The sequence below is a fragment of the Tenrec ecaudatus genome, chromosome 1 (genome assembly GCF_050624435.1).
Source record: "Tenrec ecaudatus isolate mTenEca1 chromosome 1, mTenEca1.hap1, whole genome shotgun sequence".
In the NCBI taxonomy this organism is placed as follows: domain Eukaryota; kingdom Metazoa; phylum Chordata; class Mammalia; order Afrosoricida; family Tenrecidae; genus Tenrec; species Tenrec ecaudatus.
The window spans coordinates 11,473,764-11,492,816 of NC_134530.1; the positions used below are offsets into that span (position 1 = coordinate 11,473,764).

The 19,053-nt window shown below is 41.3% G+C and overlaps 1 pseudogene; it reads left to right on the forward strand.

Annotated features, from left to right (window-relative positions):
* Positions 1-6,198: 6,198 nt before the first annotated feature.
* Positions 6,199-7,133, forward strand: LOC142431376 (olfactory receptor 7E178-like; annotated as a pseudogene).
* Positions 7,134-19,053: the final 11,920 nt, after the last annotated feature.

A 19,053-nucleotide genomic window follows, 5' to 3' on the forward strand; every position in this document is an offset into this window, starting at 1 on the left:
TGGGGAGGGAGGGGAAAATGAACAGCCAATATTGAGGGCTCAAGTAGAAGGCAAATGTTTAGAGAATGATGATGGCAACAAATGTACATATGTTCTTGACACAATGGATGGATGTATGGATTGTAAAAGAATTGTACAAGCCCCCAATAATATGATCTTTTAATTAAAATCACCCAATCATGAAACCAAAAACCACATTTAAGAGCTACAGAAATTTTTCCTTAGTGACAGAAATATTAATTTAAAAATGGAGTTGAGTCTGACTCTTGGTTCCTATGTGAAGAGTAATATTCCACTCCAATAGATTTCTAAGGCTATGACCTTTGGGAAGAGGGTCATCATGCCTGTCTTCCAAGGAACCTCTCCCCAAACTCCAAACCCACTGTCCTTGAGTCAATGCTGCCTCACGGTGACCCAGGACAGGGGAGAACTGCCTCTGTGAGTTTCAGAGATTTTAGCTATGTACAGAAGTAGAAAGCCGCATCTTTCTCCGGCTGAGTGGCTGGTAGTTTTGAACAGCTGACTTTTTGGTTATCAGCCCAGTATGTAACCCCTACCTCACCAGGGTGCTGGAACTTTAGGTGGGTTAAATTTGCCAATCTTTCAGCTAGCACCACCACCCAAAGTAAAGACTAAATGTTCCTTACATTACATTTTGAAGTTCACCAGTTTGAGATAACAAATCACACTTTGATTTTTTTTAATTGGAAACTAAAAAGTGTCTCATTTTTCATATTAACACCCCTACAATGTAGAAATGAGGAACACGAGTGAGTTTTGGCCTTAAAAGCACAAGACCCAGATTCCAAGGAAAATGGCTTCCTCCACTCCCTCTCTCATTAATATTAACAAGTCCTCAGAGATTACAGTAATGGGCACCAATCTGGCTAATTGTGAGCTCATGTTATTTAGGTCTCATTATCTTGCAATTTTAAATAAACTGCCTCTGCCATCCAGGTCTTCAATTTGCCCATATCCAGGCAGTGAGTTATGTAACCATGTCTCTCCTCCGGAATGGTTGCCTGCCTCAGAAGGTCCGTGACTGAATTTCTTTTCCTGATAATCCTGCGGAAGGAGCCTCAGCCCTCATTGCCCACCAAGCAGGGGAAGGTTGGTAGAGCAGACTCCTTGGTCATGCCCCAGCATACATCGAAAGCAGTGCAGGGAGTTCCGTGGGGGACAGTGAACAGAGGGTTTGGGAAGCGCTGTTTCTCTTCATCAGGACAGGGAGCACACGTTGGATGGTCAGGTGGGCGGCCCTGGAGTGTGCCAAGCTTCAGCTCAAAGGCCTGTGAAATGTCTATTCTGGTAGAGGTTTGAGGAAGTTCATTTGGAATTGAGTTCTTCTGTTGTCCCTTGTAGACATTTCTCCAGGAGGAGGAAATAGGCCCTTCTGACTTGAGACCGTCACCACTGAGTTGTAGGTGCTGACGATAATGAAGCTACTGACGGTAACAACAGTGTCACCAATGCTCGTTAAAAGATTCCCAGTGACAGTGTGTGCAATGTCTCTTATGTACCTTGTTTCCCTTTACACACAACCACACAGGCAAAAGAACAATACACATTACTGTAATTTTACAGAAGAGGAAAAGGCTACAGCATTCTGATGCGGCCTGCTGGCATAGTGGCTAAGCATTGGGCTGCTAATGGCAAGGTCAGCAGTTCAAAACAAGCAGCCACTCCTTGGGAGAAAGAGGAGGCTTTCTACTCCTGTGAAGAATTACATCTCAGAAAATCACAGGGACAGGTCCATCCTGTCCTGTATGATCACCATTAGTCAGAACTGAATTGATGGTAGTAAGGGTTGTGTGTGTGTGTGTGTGTGTGAGAGAGAGAGAGAGTGATTCACAGAAAGTTCTGGCAAGTTATAAATCAGGACAGATCTTTATCTTGTCCTTCCTCCTGCATTTTATCTCAGCTGTCCTCTTTCTGCTTCATGCTTGCACACTGGTCCCTTATAATGTAAAAGGGAGAGGTCTAGCCAGGCCCTCGGGTCCAGTTTAGAGTCAGCAGACTGGAATCTGTGTTATGTTGTAATGCTGATGAATGTGTGGTTAGGGTCTCTGGAACTCCGCTTTATGCGTTTTGAAATAGGAGGAAACCAAGTGAAGCTATTTAGTGTACGGGCCTCAGCGAACTCTAATTTAATTTGAATCCACTTTGTTCTAATTATGATCTTTGTGGCATATGGCAAATATTTCTGAATCTCTCCTTTGACACACATTACTACATATGCTCACAGAACTGATTTAATATGTGATGGATACATACAGTAAAGGCAAAATTTATAGATGTTCTCAGAGCCAAAGATTTTCTTTTTCTCTGGATTGCTGAAGGGCCATTGCCTTGTCATTGGTATGTGAGCAGAGAGTGAATGCTTGCAAGGAAACAACCAAGACTCCCTCGTCTCTGCTTCCCCAGAACCTCTCCTATGTTTGTCAGAGACTAGACTGCAATCACACAGACAGCAGCAAGTCTACGTTAAACAAAAACAGACCTTTGTTCTTTGAGTCACAGGAACACAGGGTAGGATGCATGGCCTCCACACGCTGAGTGATTTCTTTCATACAAGGATGTCCTGTAGGACTAGCCAGTTGAAACCCACCGAGCCCGGTAGTGGAGTGGCTATGAGTTGGGCAAAGTCAGCAGTTTGAAACCACCAGCCTGCTTGGGTGGGCGGGGGGTGGGGAAGGTTGGGGCTTTCTAGTCCCCAAAATCTCAGAAACGTGTAGAAGAAGTTCTACTCTGTCCTATAGGTCACTATGTGTTGTTGGCATTGACTCGATGGCAATGAGATTTTGAGCTCTCTTGAATGGACTCCAACTCCCAACTTTTCTAAGGGACAGAGAACTGTGCTGCAGGGTTGATGAGGTACCAGAAACTCTTTATGGAACAGAGCAGCTAATAAGTTTCAATAGCTGATGAATTTGTAGCCAAATATTTAACTATTAGAGACAAGATACACTAGAGCGTGATTATGTGGATTCTTTATGAAATATATTTCTGTCCATTTAATATGATGCACCGTGTTGAAGTAGTCTTGAAAATTGTGGATATTTTCATAGAAATTAAAGAAAATTAAACTAAGAGAAAAAAAGAAAGGGTAAGTAATCATATAATAGTGAAGATTTCACCACATCATATTCTCACCACATCATATATTAAGATATTCTGCACTATGATAAGATTCTAAATTTTGAATATGAGTGTAATCAAATGAAGAAGATTACATATTTTGGGCATTACATTTCATCAATGATATGTATCCATAGTGATTAAAATTCTGATTGAAAAACCATGACCAAATATTTGCTCTGTCAAACCTTTATTACCTGCCACACATATCTTAGGAATAAAGTAATTATCCTCATTTTCAGTTAAAAACACCAACTGAATGCAGTTGAGAGATTTACATGCACCTCAAGCTTAATGTCCCAAAGATTTAGTCTATAAACTCATCCTCCTGATTTTTAATTCCAGGCCACTGTCTCCCCATCAGAGCTGATTGTGTGTGTTCTTTTTTAAGCCTGCTTTAGTTTCACATCAGCAAACAGAGGCAAAACTTTTCATTCTCCTTCTTGCAATTTGGTGAGCTTTTCTGTGAATAAGAGAATTGTCCTAATAATATCCAACTAGGGGCAGACAGGCAGAAATGATGCGAACAGGAAAGGATTTGGGAACTTCGATAAGTTGTTGAATACCAAAATCATGCTCCACTTTATAAAGCCTCACTTAATTCACAGTGGAAATATAAGAGAGAGAGAGAAAGAGAGAGAGAGAGAGAAAGAGAGAAATGGGAAGCAAGAGGGAGAGGGACAGAGACAGGGAGAGAGAATTGAGTTAATGGCTTACAGGGGACTTCATAGCACAAACTGCGAATTGCAGTAGACTTTCTATGATTAATATGTATTTTATTTCCTGTACAAGGTGGCAATTTTTATGTGGATCTATGATGGAATGACTATTTCCACAAAATTTTCATGGGTATATAATTTCATACCTTTACAACAAAAGTATGTCATGTTCGATGACTTTTTATTGGGAAAAATGTTCACAATCATTAGCAAATTTGGACATCCACTTATATTTTTACACCTCAACCAAACTATGAAATGTGCTCATGTCATTGTTGTAGCTGGGTCAGTCCTGACTCACTGCCTCCTTGTGAAGAACTGAATGAAGCACCGTCTGTCCTGCATGCACAATATCATATAGAAATTCACAATTGGGCCAAATGAATAGTGGCAGACTGATTTTCATAGGAGAGTTAGTCTAAGACTTTGACACATAATGGCACCTTTCCCAGTAATACTATGCTTCGTTAAAGTGTTTGAAACAGACGTGTGTAGTTAACTCTCAGGTTAAAACATAGTTTTGTAGTCAATAAGCACACGAGCATATTTTTAGTATCAAATAAGCTTTTTATATTTTCAAGAAAAATGTTTACAGATAAAAATGTTTCAATACGATGACGAAAGCATTGAAGGGACAGTGTTGCAGCCATTGTGAGGTGCTGCCAGACTCACTGAGGAGCTCCTGGATCCACAGAAGGACACGATCCCTGGTCTGGCTTAATCCTCACAACTGTTCTGCTTGAGCCGTGGTTGTTGCCACGATGCCCACCGCCTCCTCCAGGGCCTTCCTCTTTCTCTGATCCTGTGTTTAATGAACATAATATCCTTTACTAGGGGATAGTCTTCTGGAAAATGTGTCCATCCAAATTATGTCAGGTTAAGTCTCTTCTATCAAATGTGTGTGTGTGTGTGTGTGTGTGTGTGTGTGTTTTTCTGGGAGAAACACTCCTTAGAGGAGTAGAAAGTCTCAGAAACCCACGGGGGCAGGTCTTCCCTATCCTATATGGTTGCTATGAGTTGGCGTTGGCTTGATGGCAGTGAGTTCTGATTTTGGTTCAGATATATATACTCTATATACAAATATATAAATATACATGTAAAGATATTTGTTGGTATAGCTCTATTCACCTCATAAGTATTCAGACTGCATATCTATTAAAATACTTAGAGATCACTGTTGTTACAGGATTGTGTATACAATAAATATGTTTACAACTGTTGCCTTTAAGGAGAAGGAAATTTCTTATTGCATCTGTTTCCTTCAGGGGGTTGGGGGTTTGACATTTTACTTTTTGTGTGTTTCTCATCCTAAAATGTCCTTGCTATCATAACCTTTTCCAGCCCAGTGTCTCTACAATGTGTGTGCTCCACCAAACACCTTCAGAGAATGAGTTTTGGGGCTTGAGGACTTACGACCACAGATTTTAGACACATTAGGTCAATTGACGCAATGAAGTCCACAATTCCTCATCCTAATTTTGTGTGTATGGACTGGGATCTTAAAAGCTGTGAACACCCATCTAAGATACAACCCTTGGTCTTTCCTCATTCAGAGCAAAGAGAATTTAAAGAAATTAAAGGCTTATGGGGTGGGGGATTAGTAGAAAAGACTACTGGGAAACACAAACCATGTTTTCCATAGATTTGGATGACACGCCACTACCCTAATCAGTCAGAAGAAAGGTTCTGGACATAAATGGAGGGGATAAATGTAGAACAAAAATAAAAATCATGCAAAAGGGCATATTTATTGGTCTGATAGAGATTGATGGAGGAACATATGCTATGGATCGTAGATCATTTCAAGCCTGTAAGGAAAGCCAGCTCCGGAAACAACTTTCAGACAAGCAATAGACAAGCCTATAGAGAGAATAATAACACCATATAGGAATTTACCCCTCAGTATGGTCAATCACATGAAGGAAAAATGGGAACATCTGTCTGAAAACAAAGCAGAGAAGGTAAGAATGGGCAAGAAAGAGCAGGTGATCCCAGAGAGGAAGTAGGAATGGTGCTGTTACATTCAGGGAATTGCAACTGCTCTCACAAGACAAAGCATGCACACGTTGTTGAATGGAAACTAATTTCATCCAAGTAACACTAACTAAACAGTAAAATAATGACGATTTAGATGAGCATATACAGAAACATGAACATTTCACAGGTACCGTAGAGAAAGAATTTCAAGAGAATGGATTTGCTATAATTGAGAACTATAACTTAAGTTATGAGTTATTAGTATCAAAAGTATGTGAACACTTCACTTTGAATTTCTTAAGTGAAGTATAGACAAACAATTGATGTCTTTTTCCTTTCAAATTTTTTTTTCCAAAGCTGTCTCGGGAACATGGAGTCTCAGAATGTAACAAGTGTCTCAGAATTTCTCCTCCTGGGTCTCTCTGAGGATCTGGAACTGCAGCCCCTCCTCTTTGGGCTATTTCTCACCATGTACCTGGTCACCGTATTTGGGAATCTACTCATCATGCTGGCAGTTGGCTCTGATCCCCGTCTCCACACCCCCATGTACTTCTTCCTCTTCAACCTGTCCTTGGCTGACATTGGTTTTACCTCCACCACAGTCCCCAAGATGCTTGTGAACATCCAGACACAGAGCAAAGCCATCACCTATGCTGGCTGCCTGACCCAGGTGTCTTTCTATTCCTTTTTTGGATGTATGGACAGTCTTCTCTTGACAGTGATGGCTTATGATAGGTTTGTGGCCATCTGTCACCCACTGCACTATACAGTCATCATGAACCCCCGCCTCTGTGGCTTACTTGTCCTGATGTCTATTTTGTTCAGCTTTTTGAACTCCCAGATGCACATTGCAATGGTGTCACAACTTACCTTCTGCATGAATTTGGAAATTTCTCAATTCTTCTGTGATCCTCCTCAAATCCTCAATATTGCCTGCTTAGACACTTTCACCAGTACCATATTACTCTATTGTATTGGTGCCCTCTTTGGTGGTGCTCCATTCTCAGGGATCATTTTCTCATATATACGAATTATTTCCTCCATTCTGAGAGTCCCATCGTCAGAAGGGAAATATAAAGCCTTTTCTACTTGTGGCTCTCACCTGTCAGTTGTTTGCTTATTTTATGGAACAGTGACTGGAGTTTATCTCAGTTCAGCTGTTTTATCTTCTTCAAAGAAGGTGCTATGGCCACTGTGATGTACACCGTGGTCACCCCCATGCTGAACCCCTTCATCTACAGCCTGAGGAACAGGGACATAAAGAAAGCTCTGCAGAAACTACTCAGAATTACAACTTAAGGGCAAGAATCGTGTCATCTCTTTGTGTCTGTGGGTTGGGAAAGATGGCCAACACAAACATCTTCAATCAGAAATCTTTCCTCTTTGGTTACATAATTTTGTAGTTTTCATAGCATCCTATCTCAAGCTTAATTTCATCTGTCATTTCTTTCATAGAATTGTTGGAAATACATGGGTAACATCAATAAACTTAATAAAATTCCATTACAGCTATGATTCAGGTTTTCTGATAAAATGCACAGCTCTATTCCTACACACCTAGAATCTTCATTCTTTTGAAGAATCTTCATTCTATAGAATTCAAATCTTTTGTCCAGATTCATTTTTGTGTTTAACGGAGCAGTACATGCTACTTGTGTGTGTGAATGTATGTCACTGGTCCCCAATCTCAACTTTGTATTGGCATTACCTGGAAAATGAAAAACAACAACAACACTGATATCTCTTCCCATCAAAGCAAGTTTTGATTCACCTGGAGCAGCCTGTGACTTGGACATCAGATTTTTAAAGCACTGCCCATGGTATAAATGTGCGGCCAAGAGAACACCCATTGATCTTTATAGATTTTTCCTTCAAAAATGACTAGTTTGCTTTGAGTCTTGCACTCCTTATGAGCACAGCTGAGTATTTTAAAGCTCACAAGAAGGAAAATGTGAAAGAACGTATTTACAACAGGCAAGGGATTGCCCCAGTGTGCCTGATAGTATTTCTTCTCACATACTTTGTCCACACACATCACTATTGCTGACTTCCCTCTACTTGCCATCTCTTCAACTCATGGCAATCCCTCAGGCAACAGAGCAAACACTGCCCACTTGTTTCTTCCCATATCCATTACCAATCACACCATTTTGACCCACAAGTGTTCATTGGCTAATATTTGGAAGTAGATCACTAGAATGTTCTTCGTAATGTGTCTTAGTCTTGAAACTTCTGAAATATATTCACCATTATAGAATCATGCAAGATGTACTGAAGATATATGGTGCCTTTGCATGGATCATAAACCAGCCGCTATGCTGCTCCACCTCCTTATTCAGACTCATCAGGAAAACAAAGATCATTTTATGGTAGTAACAAAGGCTATGGGTAGAAAAGTCATATGTGATTAATTGCATTACAATGGACAACTTTGAGGTCAGAAGTTCAAAACCACCAATCACTCCATAGGATAAAGATGAGGCTATGTGTTCTCATAAATATTTGCAGTGTCAGAAACGCTACATAGGCTCACAAGATTCCGGGATCGATTTCATGGCAGTAGATTGGGTTTGGGTTGCAGTAATTATTTGCACTGTCTCTTTGTTCATATATACTCATTGCACCTTGTTCTAAGCCAGATCGATATCTAACCACAATTAACCTGGCCATTCTGTGAGGGACAAGTTTTACAAAGCGCTTAGCTACATTAAATCAAATACAGAAACTTAAAATTAACCTTTGAATTTATGACAAAGAAATCTGATTTTTGATCTTCAATATTCTGCATATACCGGTTGGCCAAACTGTCTATCTTACCATATAATATTTCACCTGCACAGTAATGATTATTATTTCTTTAGGAGCCTATATTTTTCATCATTGTCATTGCCTGATTTTTTAAAATCATTTTATCAGGGGCTCATACAACTCTTATCACAATCCATACATACATCAATTGTGTGAAGCACATTTGTGTCTGGCCAAATAAATAAAACTCCCCACACACCATGCGCAGCAGCTGGTCAGAGTTGGCTGATGCAACTCTCTCCAGACCTTGCACTTGATCAACCGGGAACTAGGAAGTGCTCCCTTATCTGGCTAGGAGTGCGGACGTGCCTGCATCTACCAATCACCAGCAGCCTTCCTTATCTGGTGAGGGGCATGGACACGCCTGCATCCACCAATCACCAGTAGCCTTCCAGGGACCCACGGTGCCCACCAATCTCTGTCCACCTTACTAGATATGGACCTAGGGCTAGCCCAACCGCATGTCTCTAGGCAATAAAAGGGTTGTTCCAATAGCCCGGAGCCGGGACTCCCCTAGACCGGATGTAGCACACTGGGACTTTGCTCAGGCGGTTTTGTTTTTTTTTATCCCCCTAATAAAGCCTGTTAGTTTAAAATTTGTCTGATTTGGTTTCTGGCACCTCTCAACTACCTTACACTGGTGCTGAAAACCAGGAAAAAGACCCCTTGGCGGCCAGAGGCCATAACCCCCCCACCCCCCACCCAAGGGACTCTTCTACAACCGAGCATTGGCGATCGAATATGGCGCAATCAGTTTTGGACTTGGGTAAGTCCTCCTCCGTTGCATCTGCTTCTCCATCTAAGCCCTCTCTGTCCTGTCTCGCGGCCACGCGAGGGACGGCTGTAACTTGGGAGACGTCTCACAGGGATCTGCCTCCATTAATCCTAGAGCTCTCTCCTCTAACACGGGGGATGCCTTGTCTTGAGGGATAACTCTCCAAAGCATCGGGGCACCATGGGCAATACCGAGTCCAAGACTGATCCTAAAACCCCTTTGGTTTGCCCTCTCCAAAATTTTTCCAGATTGGGTTTCTCACAGCCTCAGCAGAAAGCAGCTCGTCTTTCTGTGTACCACTGAATGGCTTCAATACCCTTTGGATAACCATTCCAGGTGGCCCTCTGAGGATACTTTTGGTTTCGGTGTTCTTACGGACTTAGACAACTTCTGCAGCCGTTCCAAAAAATGATCTGAAGTCCCGTATTGTTCAGGTTTTTTGGGACCTCCATGCTCATCCTTCCCTGTGTGCCCGGTGCTCTCCTTCACAGTTTCTTTTAGCTAAATCTACTGAAAAGAGCGGGGCAGAAAAACAAAAGCCTGAAACCTCTCCAGACTCTCTTACCATGCCTCCCAACCCCCACCCCCACCCCCCCATCTGCGGCATTGACTGAGGATCCAGAAACCCTTGGACTTCCCCCTCAACCCCTTTCTCACTTTCACCCTAATCCCCCTTCCTCCCAATCTCCACCACCTTATGCCCAGCCCCCCCTTCTTCTACAACCACCATAACACCACCCCTCACTTGGTGGTTGCACCATAATCACAACCTTCTGCTCCGGCCCCACCCATTTCCCGCCCTCCACCTCTCCTATTTCTTCCCCACCCATTTCACCACCCTCCCCATCTCCTGTTTCTCCCCCACCCATTTAACTGCCCCCCTGCCTCTCCTATTTCTTCCCCACCCAATGTGGTGAAGAAAGCTGATGGTGCTCGGCTACCAAAAGATATAGCATCTGGGGTCTTAAAGGTTTGAAGATAAACAAGTGGCCATCTAGTTCAGAAGCAACAGAGCCCACATGGAAGAAGTGCACCAGCCTCTGCGACCACGAGCTGTCGAAGGGATCAAGCATCAAAGAACAAAAAATCATATCATTGTAAAGGTGGGTGAGTGCAGAGTGGAGACTTAAAGCCCATCGGTAGGCAACTGGACACCCCCTTACTGAAGGGTTGTGGGGAGGAGATGAGCCAGTCAGGATGCAGGGTAGCAATTATGAAACATATAACTTTCCTCTAGTTCTTAAACGCTTCCTCTTGTCCTACCCCACTATCATGATCCCAATCCTATCTTACAAATCTGGCTAGATCAGAGGATTTACATTGGTACAGATAGCTACTGGAAACACAGAGAACCCAGGACAGATGAGTCCTTCAGGACCAGTGGTGAGAGTGGTGATGTCTGGAGGGTGGAGGGAATGTGGGGTGCAAAGGGGGAACAGATTACAAAAATCTATGTATAGTCTCCTCCCTGGGGCATGGACAGCAGAGAAGAGGGTGGGGGGGGAGACGTCAAAAGTGTAATATATGACAAAATAATAATAATTTATGAATTATGAAAGGTTCATGAGGTAGGGGGAAGTGGGAGGGAGGGGAAAATGAGCAGCTGATATTAGGGACTCAAGTGGAGGCAAATGTTTTGAGAATGATGATGGCAACAAATGTACATATGTGCTTGAAACAATGGATGTATGTATGGATTGTGAGAAGAATTGTATGAGCCCCCAATAGAATGATTTAAAAAACTTTAAAAAAAAATGGAATAGTATCAGATTCTTGGAATCAAAGACCTAAATCTCCATAGAGTACATGATGTTTAAAACAATGAGTTTACAGATATCAAAATTATAGGTTATATTTTCAATTAAAAGAAGAGACTACATTTTAAATATAGTTTAAATTAGTTTAATATTACATCATATTAAGAGGACTTGTGCAACATCACCATAATAAATTTCAGAACATTTTGTTTTCATACTTATTGTTGCCAGTTCCCAATTTCCCCCAAGCCTTCACTATCATTTTCTTAGATAATTATTAAACCGGCTACTACAGATTAAGCCAATCTCTAGATTTACCACTCCTGGATATCATATACAGAAAACCATTCAAACCACAAACAGGAAGCAAACAACAAAATGAAACCAACCACAATGAAAAAAGAAAACAAAGAAAAACTCAAAAGAAAATATTAAAATCTGAAACAATTTGGATCAAAAGAGAGATGAAGTGATATGTTATTACATTTTAGCCTAACTACATCTGCCATAATACATTTTATAAGGCTCTCTATTTGATAACAAAATTATTCAAATCCATGGATTCTGGTCAGAGGGGATTCACCCGAGGCTTATTCTATGTGGGGATTCTGCAAATGGATTTTGGGGTTCCACTGTCACCCATAGCCTTCTGAAAACCAAGTGCTCACAATGTAAGCTCTGCTACCGTTCTCTGCTTCTATTTGTATCGCATGGTTTCCAGTCCTTGATCACATGCATCGCTGTGCTCCTTCTCTGAACGTAGTTGACCCTCACTCATGTAGCTGCTTGTGTTAACACAGACCTTTAAGACCCCAGATACGGTTCTTTCTGATAGGCAGGCACTAACTGGTTTCTGCACCACACTTTGCTAGAGCACCCATGATTTCAGTGATCATTTTGTCACGCGGGGCTGTCATAAGATCTTATTTTTCTTAGATTAGGACTAGAAATAAGTGTGACCCCCCCCAAATCTATTCCTATATCTTTGGTTTGTATATATCTCAGGTTCATTTTAGAAACATCATTTTTATTTGATGATAGAGAATATTATCAATCATCCCTCTGGGGCATAGTGTAATTCTATTGATAATGTCCTTCATCTAGAAACACCCTTTTTGACAATGAATGCCATGGCATTTCTTTTGATCATGTTATTCCTGGCATAATTAATCTTATGATTTTTCCCCACTCATGCCTAGTGTATTGATCTTTACATGTTCAGTTTCATTTTTGAGCATTTCACGTTGTCCTAGATTCATACTTCACACATTCTGAGTTCTGACCATCAGCAGATTTTTGCAGCTGTTTCTCCCTATCTTGTGTCACACACATCAACAAATGAACCTCCCAAACACTCCTGTGACCATGGTGGATTATGAGACAGCAGCTCTCCTACAGTTAAATCCCAGTGCCCTAAGAGGAAGGGGCCTGTGTTCTAGCATAGCTCAGAGAACACACATCTTCCATATGTTAGGCCTTCAATAGCTGACAGTGTTTCAAAGCTATGCATAATGTTCTCAGTGACTACTTCTTCTGAAGTGTGCAGCAAATCCTTCTTAGTTGTCTACTCTTAGTCTTGAAGCTCCACTGGGTGACCCTGCTGGGCTTTGAAGTAACTGATGTCACCGCTTCCAGCATCACAGCAACACACAGGCTACCACAGCATGATCCACTGACAGAGGGATGATGGGGGAAGGGGGTGGATTTACACAATAATATTATGAACAGAAGACGAAGGAGGCCTCTACCAACAGTCTTTGAGGAACTTAATCTTGCTAAGTGACACCTGAGTGACCTTTGAGTTCAATTTCTTCCTGTCAATCCTTAAAATGATTACACCCCTGGGCAACATTTTGAGTGCAGTCTTCGGTGAGGACAACAGAAATATTTAAGTGAGGAATCAAGCTATTAAATAAGTATCACAAAACAAATAGTTTTCTAATGTTCCAGCATTCATTAACTACACAGAAAAACGAGAATTGATGATGTCATTTAAATTAGCAAAAATTAAAATCCCCCAAACATCAAACCAAAAACCACATTCAAGAGCTACTGAAAGTTGTCCTTAGTGACAGAAACACTAATTTAAAAATGGAGTTGAGTCTGACTCTTGGCTCCTATGTGCAGAGTAATATTCCCCTCCAACAGATTTCTAAGGCTGTGACCTTTTGGAAGAGGATCATCAAGCCTGTCCGCCAAGGAACCTCTCCCCAAACTCAAAACCCACTGTCGTTGAGTCAATGCTGCCTCATGGTGACCCAGGACAGGGGAGAACAGCCCCTGTGAGCTTCAGATATTTTATCTATGAACAGAAGTAGAAAGCCTCATTTTTCTGCTGTTGAGTGGCAAGTGGTTTTGAACTGCTGACTTTCTGTTAGCAGTCCAGGTGTACCCACTACCTCACCAGGGTGCTGGAACCTATAGGTGGGTTCAATTTGCTAATCTTCCGCTAGTAGCACACAGTACTTCCCCTTTTGCAATACCCACGGATAAAGACTGAATGTTCTTAAATAAGATTTTGAAGTTCATGAGTTTGAGATAGCAAATCATGCTCTGATTTTTTTAATTGGAAAATAAAGTGTCTGATTTTTCATGTTAACACCCCTACAATGTAGAAATGAGGAACACGATGAGTTTGGGCCTTAGAAGAGCAGAACCCAGATTCCAAGGACAATGGCTTTCTCCTCTGCCTCTGTCATTAATATTAACAAGTCCTCCGAGATTACAGTAATGGGCACCAATTTGGCTAAGTGTGAGCTCCTGGTATTTGGGTCGCATGACCTTGCAATTGTAAATAAACTGCCTATGCCATCCAGGTCTTCAATTTTCCCATATCAATCCAGCAAGTTCCATAATCATACCACTTCTCTCAAATACTTGCCTGCCTCAGAAAGTCCCTGACTGAGTTGTTTTCCTGATAATCCTGCAGAAGGAGCCTCAACCACCATTGCCCACCAAGTAGGGGAAGGTTGGTAGAGCAGCCTCCTTGGTCATGCCCCAGCACACATCTAGGGCAGTACAGTGAGTTCCATGGGAGAAAGTGGACAGAGGGACTGGGAAGCACTGTTTTCTCTTCTTCAGGACAAGCAGCACATGTTGGATGGTCAGGTAGGTGGCCATGAAGTGCCAAGCTTCAGCTCAAAGCATGTGAAATTTCTATTCTGGTTGAGGTTTGAGGAAGTTCATTTGGAATTGAGTTCTTCTGTTTGTTGTCCCTTGTAGACATTTCTCCAGGAAGAGGAAATAGGTCCTTCTGGCTTGAGAGCGTTACCACTGAGTTGTAGGTGCTGACGATACTAATGGTAACGACAGTACCACAAATGCTCATTAAAAGATTCCCAGTGACAGGATTTGCACTAAGGTTTTTCATGTACCTTGTTTCCCTTTACAGACAATCAACATACACAAAGAACAGTATATATTATTGTAATTTTACAGAAGAGGGAAAGGCTACCGCCTTTTGATGTGGCCTGCTGGCATAGTTACTAAGCATTAGGCTGCTAATGGCAAGGTCAGAAGTCAGAAACAAGCAGCCACGCCTTGGGAGAAAGAGGAGGCTTTCGACTGCGTGAAGAATTACATCTTAGAACTTAACTGGGGCAGGTCCACCCTGTCCTACAGGGTAACCATTAGTCAGGACTGACTTGATCGTATTAAGGGGTTTGTGTGTGTGTGTGTGTGTGTGTGTATCTATGTATGTATGTATGTATGAGAGAGAGAGAGAGAGAGAATTGCTGGGTATAGAAACTCTGGCCATTGTCTCTCTTGCCAACAAGCTGGCATCTTATTTCCCTAATCTCTGCAGGCAAACATCCCTGCTCACTGTGCTCTCTATTTGGTGGATTCAAGGATCACTACAAGGCACAGCAGTGGAGCTTCTTGGGGCATTAGCAATTGAAACTATGTCTGAAATCAAGGGACTCACAGAAAGTTCTGGCAAGTTATAAATCAGGACAGATCTTTATCTTGTCCTAACTCCTGCATTTTATCTCAGCTGTCCTCTTTCTGCTTCATGATTGCACACTGGTCCCTTATAATGTAAAAGGGAGAGGTCTAGCCAGGCTCTTGGGTCCAGTTTCGAGTCAGGAGACTGGAATCCGTTTGATGTTGTAATGCTGATGATCGTGTGGTTAGGTTCTCTGGACATCCACTTTATACATTTTGAAATAGGAGGAAAAAAAGTGAAGCTATTTAGTGCATGGGCCTCGGAGAACTGTACTCTAATTTGAATTCAGTTTGTTCTCATTACCTTTGTGGCATAGGCAAATATTGATGAATCTCCCCTTTGTCATCTCAGTTGATCCATGCATGACAGCAAAGGATCTGCATTGCTGTAAGGATTGAACAGGTAAAATGTATTACACACATTACTGAATATGGTGCCTGAAATGATTAAATATGTGATGGATATGTATAGTAAAGCAAAAATTCTAGATGTAATTAGAGCCAAAGATTTTGATTTTTCTCTGGATTGCTGAAGGGCCATTCCCTTGTCATTCTTATGTGAGCAGAGAGTGAATGCTTGCAAGGAAACAACAAGACTCCCTCGTCTCTGATTGCCCAGAACCTCTCCTACATTTGTCAGAGACTAGACTGCAATCACACAGACAGCAGCAAGTCTACATTAAACAAAAATAGACCTTTGTTCTTTGCGTCACAGGAACACAGGGTAGGATGCATGGCCTCCACACGCTGAGTAATTTCTTTCATATGAGGATGTCCTGTAGGACTAGCCAGTTGAAACCCACCAAGCTCAGTAGTGAATTGGTTAGGAGTTGGGCAAAGTCAGCAGTTTGATACCACCAGCCTGTTTTGAGGGAGAATTTGGGGGCTTTCTAGTCCCCGAAGGTCCCAGAAACTTGCAGGGGAAGTTCTACTCTGTCCTATAGGTCACTATGTATTGTTGGCATTGACTTGATGGCAATGAGTTTTTGAGCTCTTGAATCGACTCCAATTCCCAGCTCTTCTGAAGGACAGAGTAGAACTGAGCCATAGAATTTAGAGGCTCTAGGAACCTTTTATGGCAACAGAGCTGCTGATAAGTATCAACAGCTGATGAATTTGCAGCGAAATATTTAACTCTTAGAGGCAAAATCAACTAGCATCTGTATATGTGGAGTCTTTATGAAATCTATTTGTGTTCATTTAATACGATGCACCATGTTCAAGTGGTCTTGAAAATTGTGAATATTTTCATAGAAATTAAAAGAAAATTAAACTCCAAGAAGTAAGAACAGAAAAAAGGGGGAATTAATCATATAGTATTTAAGATTTCTCCACATCATACTCTCAGCACATCGTATACTCAGATTTTCTGTTATAGAATAAGATTTTATATTTTCCATATATAGAATCAAATGAAGGACATTAAATACCTTGTGACATTACATCTTGTCAATGATAAATATCCATAGTGACTAAAATTCTGATGGAAAACCAACGATCAAATATTTGCTCTGTCACACTTTTATTACTCTCCACCCACATCTTAGAGATAAAGTAATTATCCTCATTTTAAGCTAAAGGCACCAACTGAATGCAATTGAGCGATGAACATACACCTCAAGCTTAATGTTCAAAGATTGGTCTATAAACTCCATCCTCCTGAATTTTAGTTCCAGGCCTCTGTCTCCCCATCAGAGCTGATGGTGTGTGCTCTGTTTCAACCCTGCTTTAGTTTCACATCAGCCAACAGAGGCAGAACTTTTCATTCTCCTTCTTGCAGTTCGGTGAGCTGCTCTGTGAATAAGAGAATTGGTCTAATAATATCCAACTAGGGGCAGACAGGCAGAAATGATGCGAACAGGAAGCCACTGGGAACATTGATAAGCTGTTGACTACAAAGATCATGCTCCACTCTATAAAGCCTCATGTATTTCACAGGGAAAAGCTGAGAGAAATATATAGGTAGGTAGGTAGGTAGGTAGGTAGGTAGGTAGGTAGGTAGGTAGATAGATAGATAGATAGACAGATGATAGGAGGAATAGGAAAGGAGATGGAGAGGGAGACAGAACTGGGTTAATGGCTTACTGGAGACTTCACAGCACAAGCTGTGGATTGTATTAGAATTTTCTATGATTAGTATGTATTTTATTACCTATAGAAGATGGCAATTTTTATGTGGATCTATGATGGAATGACTATTCCCACAGAATTTTCATAGGTATTTATATTTTCATAACTACACAATAAAGCATGGAGTGTTAGGTGACATTTTTATTGGGAAAAATGTTCACGTCATTAGCAAATTTGGACATCCATTTATTTTTTACATCTTATCCAAACTACACTGTGTGTGCTTGTTGTTGTTGAGTCAGTCCTGACCCAGCGCCCCCCGCTGTGAAGAACAGAATGAATCACTTCCCTGTCCTGCATGTACAACATCAGATAGAAACTCACAACTGCGCCCTACAAATAGAGGGACACTTAAGTTTCATAGGAGAGTTAGTATAAGACGTTGACAAATAAAATGGCACCTTTCCCAGTAATACTAAACATCATTAAAGCGTTTGAAGCAGATGTTCGTACCTTATCTCAAGTTAAAACACAGTGCTGTAGTGAATGAGAACATCAGAGTATCTTTTTAATATTATGCTAGTTAGTCAACCTTTCCAAGAAAAATGTTTACAGATAAATCTGGTTCAATGTTATTATGAAAGCATTGAAGGGACAACGTTGCAGTTGTTGTGAGGTGCTGCCAGACTCACTGGGGATATTCTGTATCCACAGAAGGACACGATCCCTAATCTGTCTTCAACCTCATAACTGTTCTGCTTGAGCCTTGTTGCTGCCACTATGTCCACCCGCCTCATCAAGGGCCTTCCTCTTTCTCTCCGACCCTGCATTTTACTAAGCATAATTTCTTTCCCACGGAATAGTCTTTCTTCATAACATGTCCATCCAAAATATGTGGGGTTACGTCTCCTCTATCAAATATATATTTATATTTCTGGGAGAAGGATGAGGCTTTCTACTCCTATAAAGAGTGACAGTCTCAGACACCCAAGGGGACAGGTCTCCCCTGTCCTATATGGCCGTGATGAGTTGGCATCGACTTGATGGTAGTGAGTTCTGGTTCAAATATACACATATATTTAAATACACATGTATACATACTTGTGGGGATAATTCTAATCTCACAATGATTCAGACTGCATATACATTAAAATACTTAGAGATCACTGTTGTTAGAGGATTGTATATAAAATAAATGTGTTTACCTCTGTTGCTTTTAATGAGAAGGAAATTTCTTATTGCGTCTGTTTCCTTTATTGGGGTGGGGTTTGACATTTTACTTTTTTGTGTATTTATCATCCTAAAATGTCCTTGCTTCTACGATTATACAGCCCTGTGTCTCTACAATGTGTGTGTACCAGCAAACACCTTGAGGGAATGAGTCTTTGGGCTTGAGGACTTAGGACCACAGACATAGGACACATTAGGACAACTGATACGGTAAAGTCCCCAATTCCACATCCTAATTTCATGTGTACTGACTGGGATCTTAAAATCTGTGACAGCCATCAATGATTCAAATATTGATCTTTCCTCATCCAGAACAAAGACAGTTAAGGAAATTAAAGACTTACGGGAAAAATTAGTAGAAATGATTAATGGGAAACACAAACCATATTTCACATAGACCTGGAAGAAATACCACAACCTTTACCGGTCATTCTAATCAGTCAAAACTGAAGGTTCTGAACAGAGAGGGAGAAACAAATGTAGAACAAAATTCAGAATCGTGAAAAAGGCCACGTGTGTTGGTCAGATAGAGATCGGGGGAGCAACTTATGCTATGAATCTTAGACACTTTTCAAGCCTGGAAGGAAAGCCACCTCCGAAGATCAACTGTCAGACAAGCAATAGACAAGTCTAT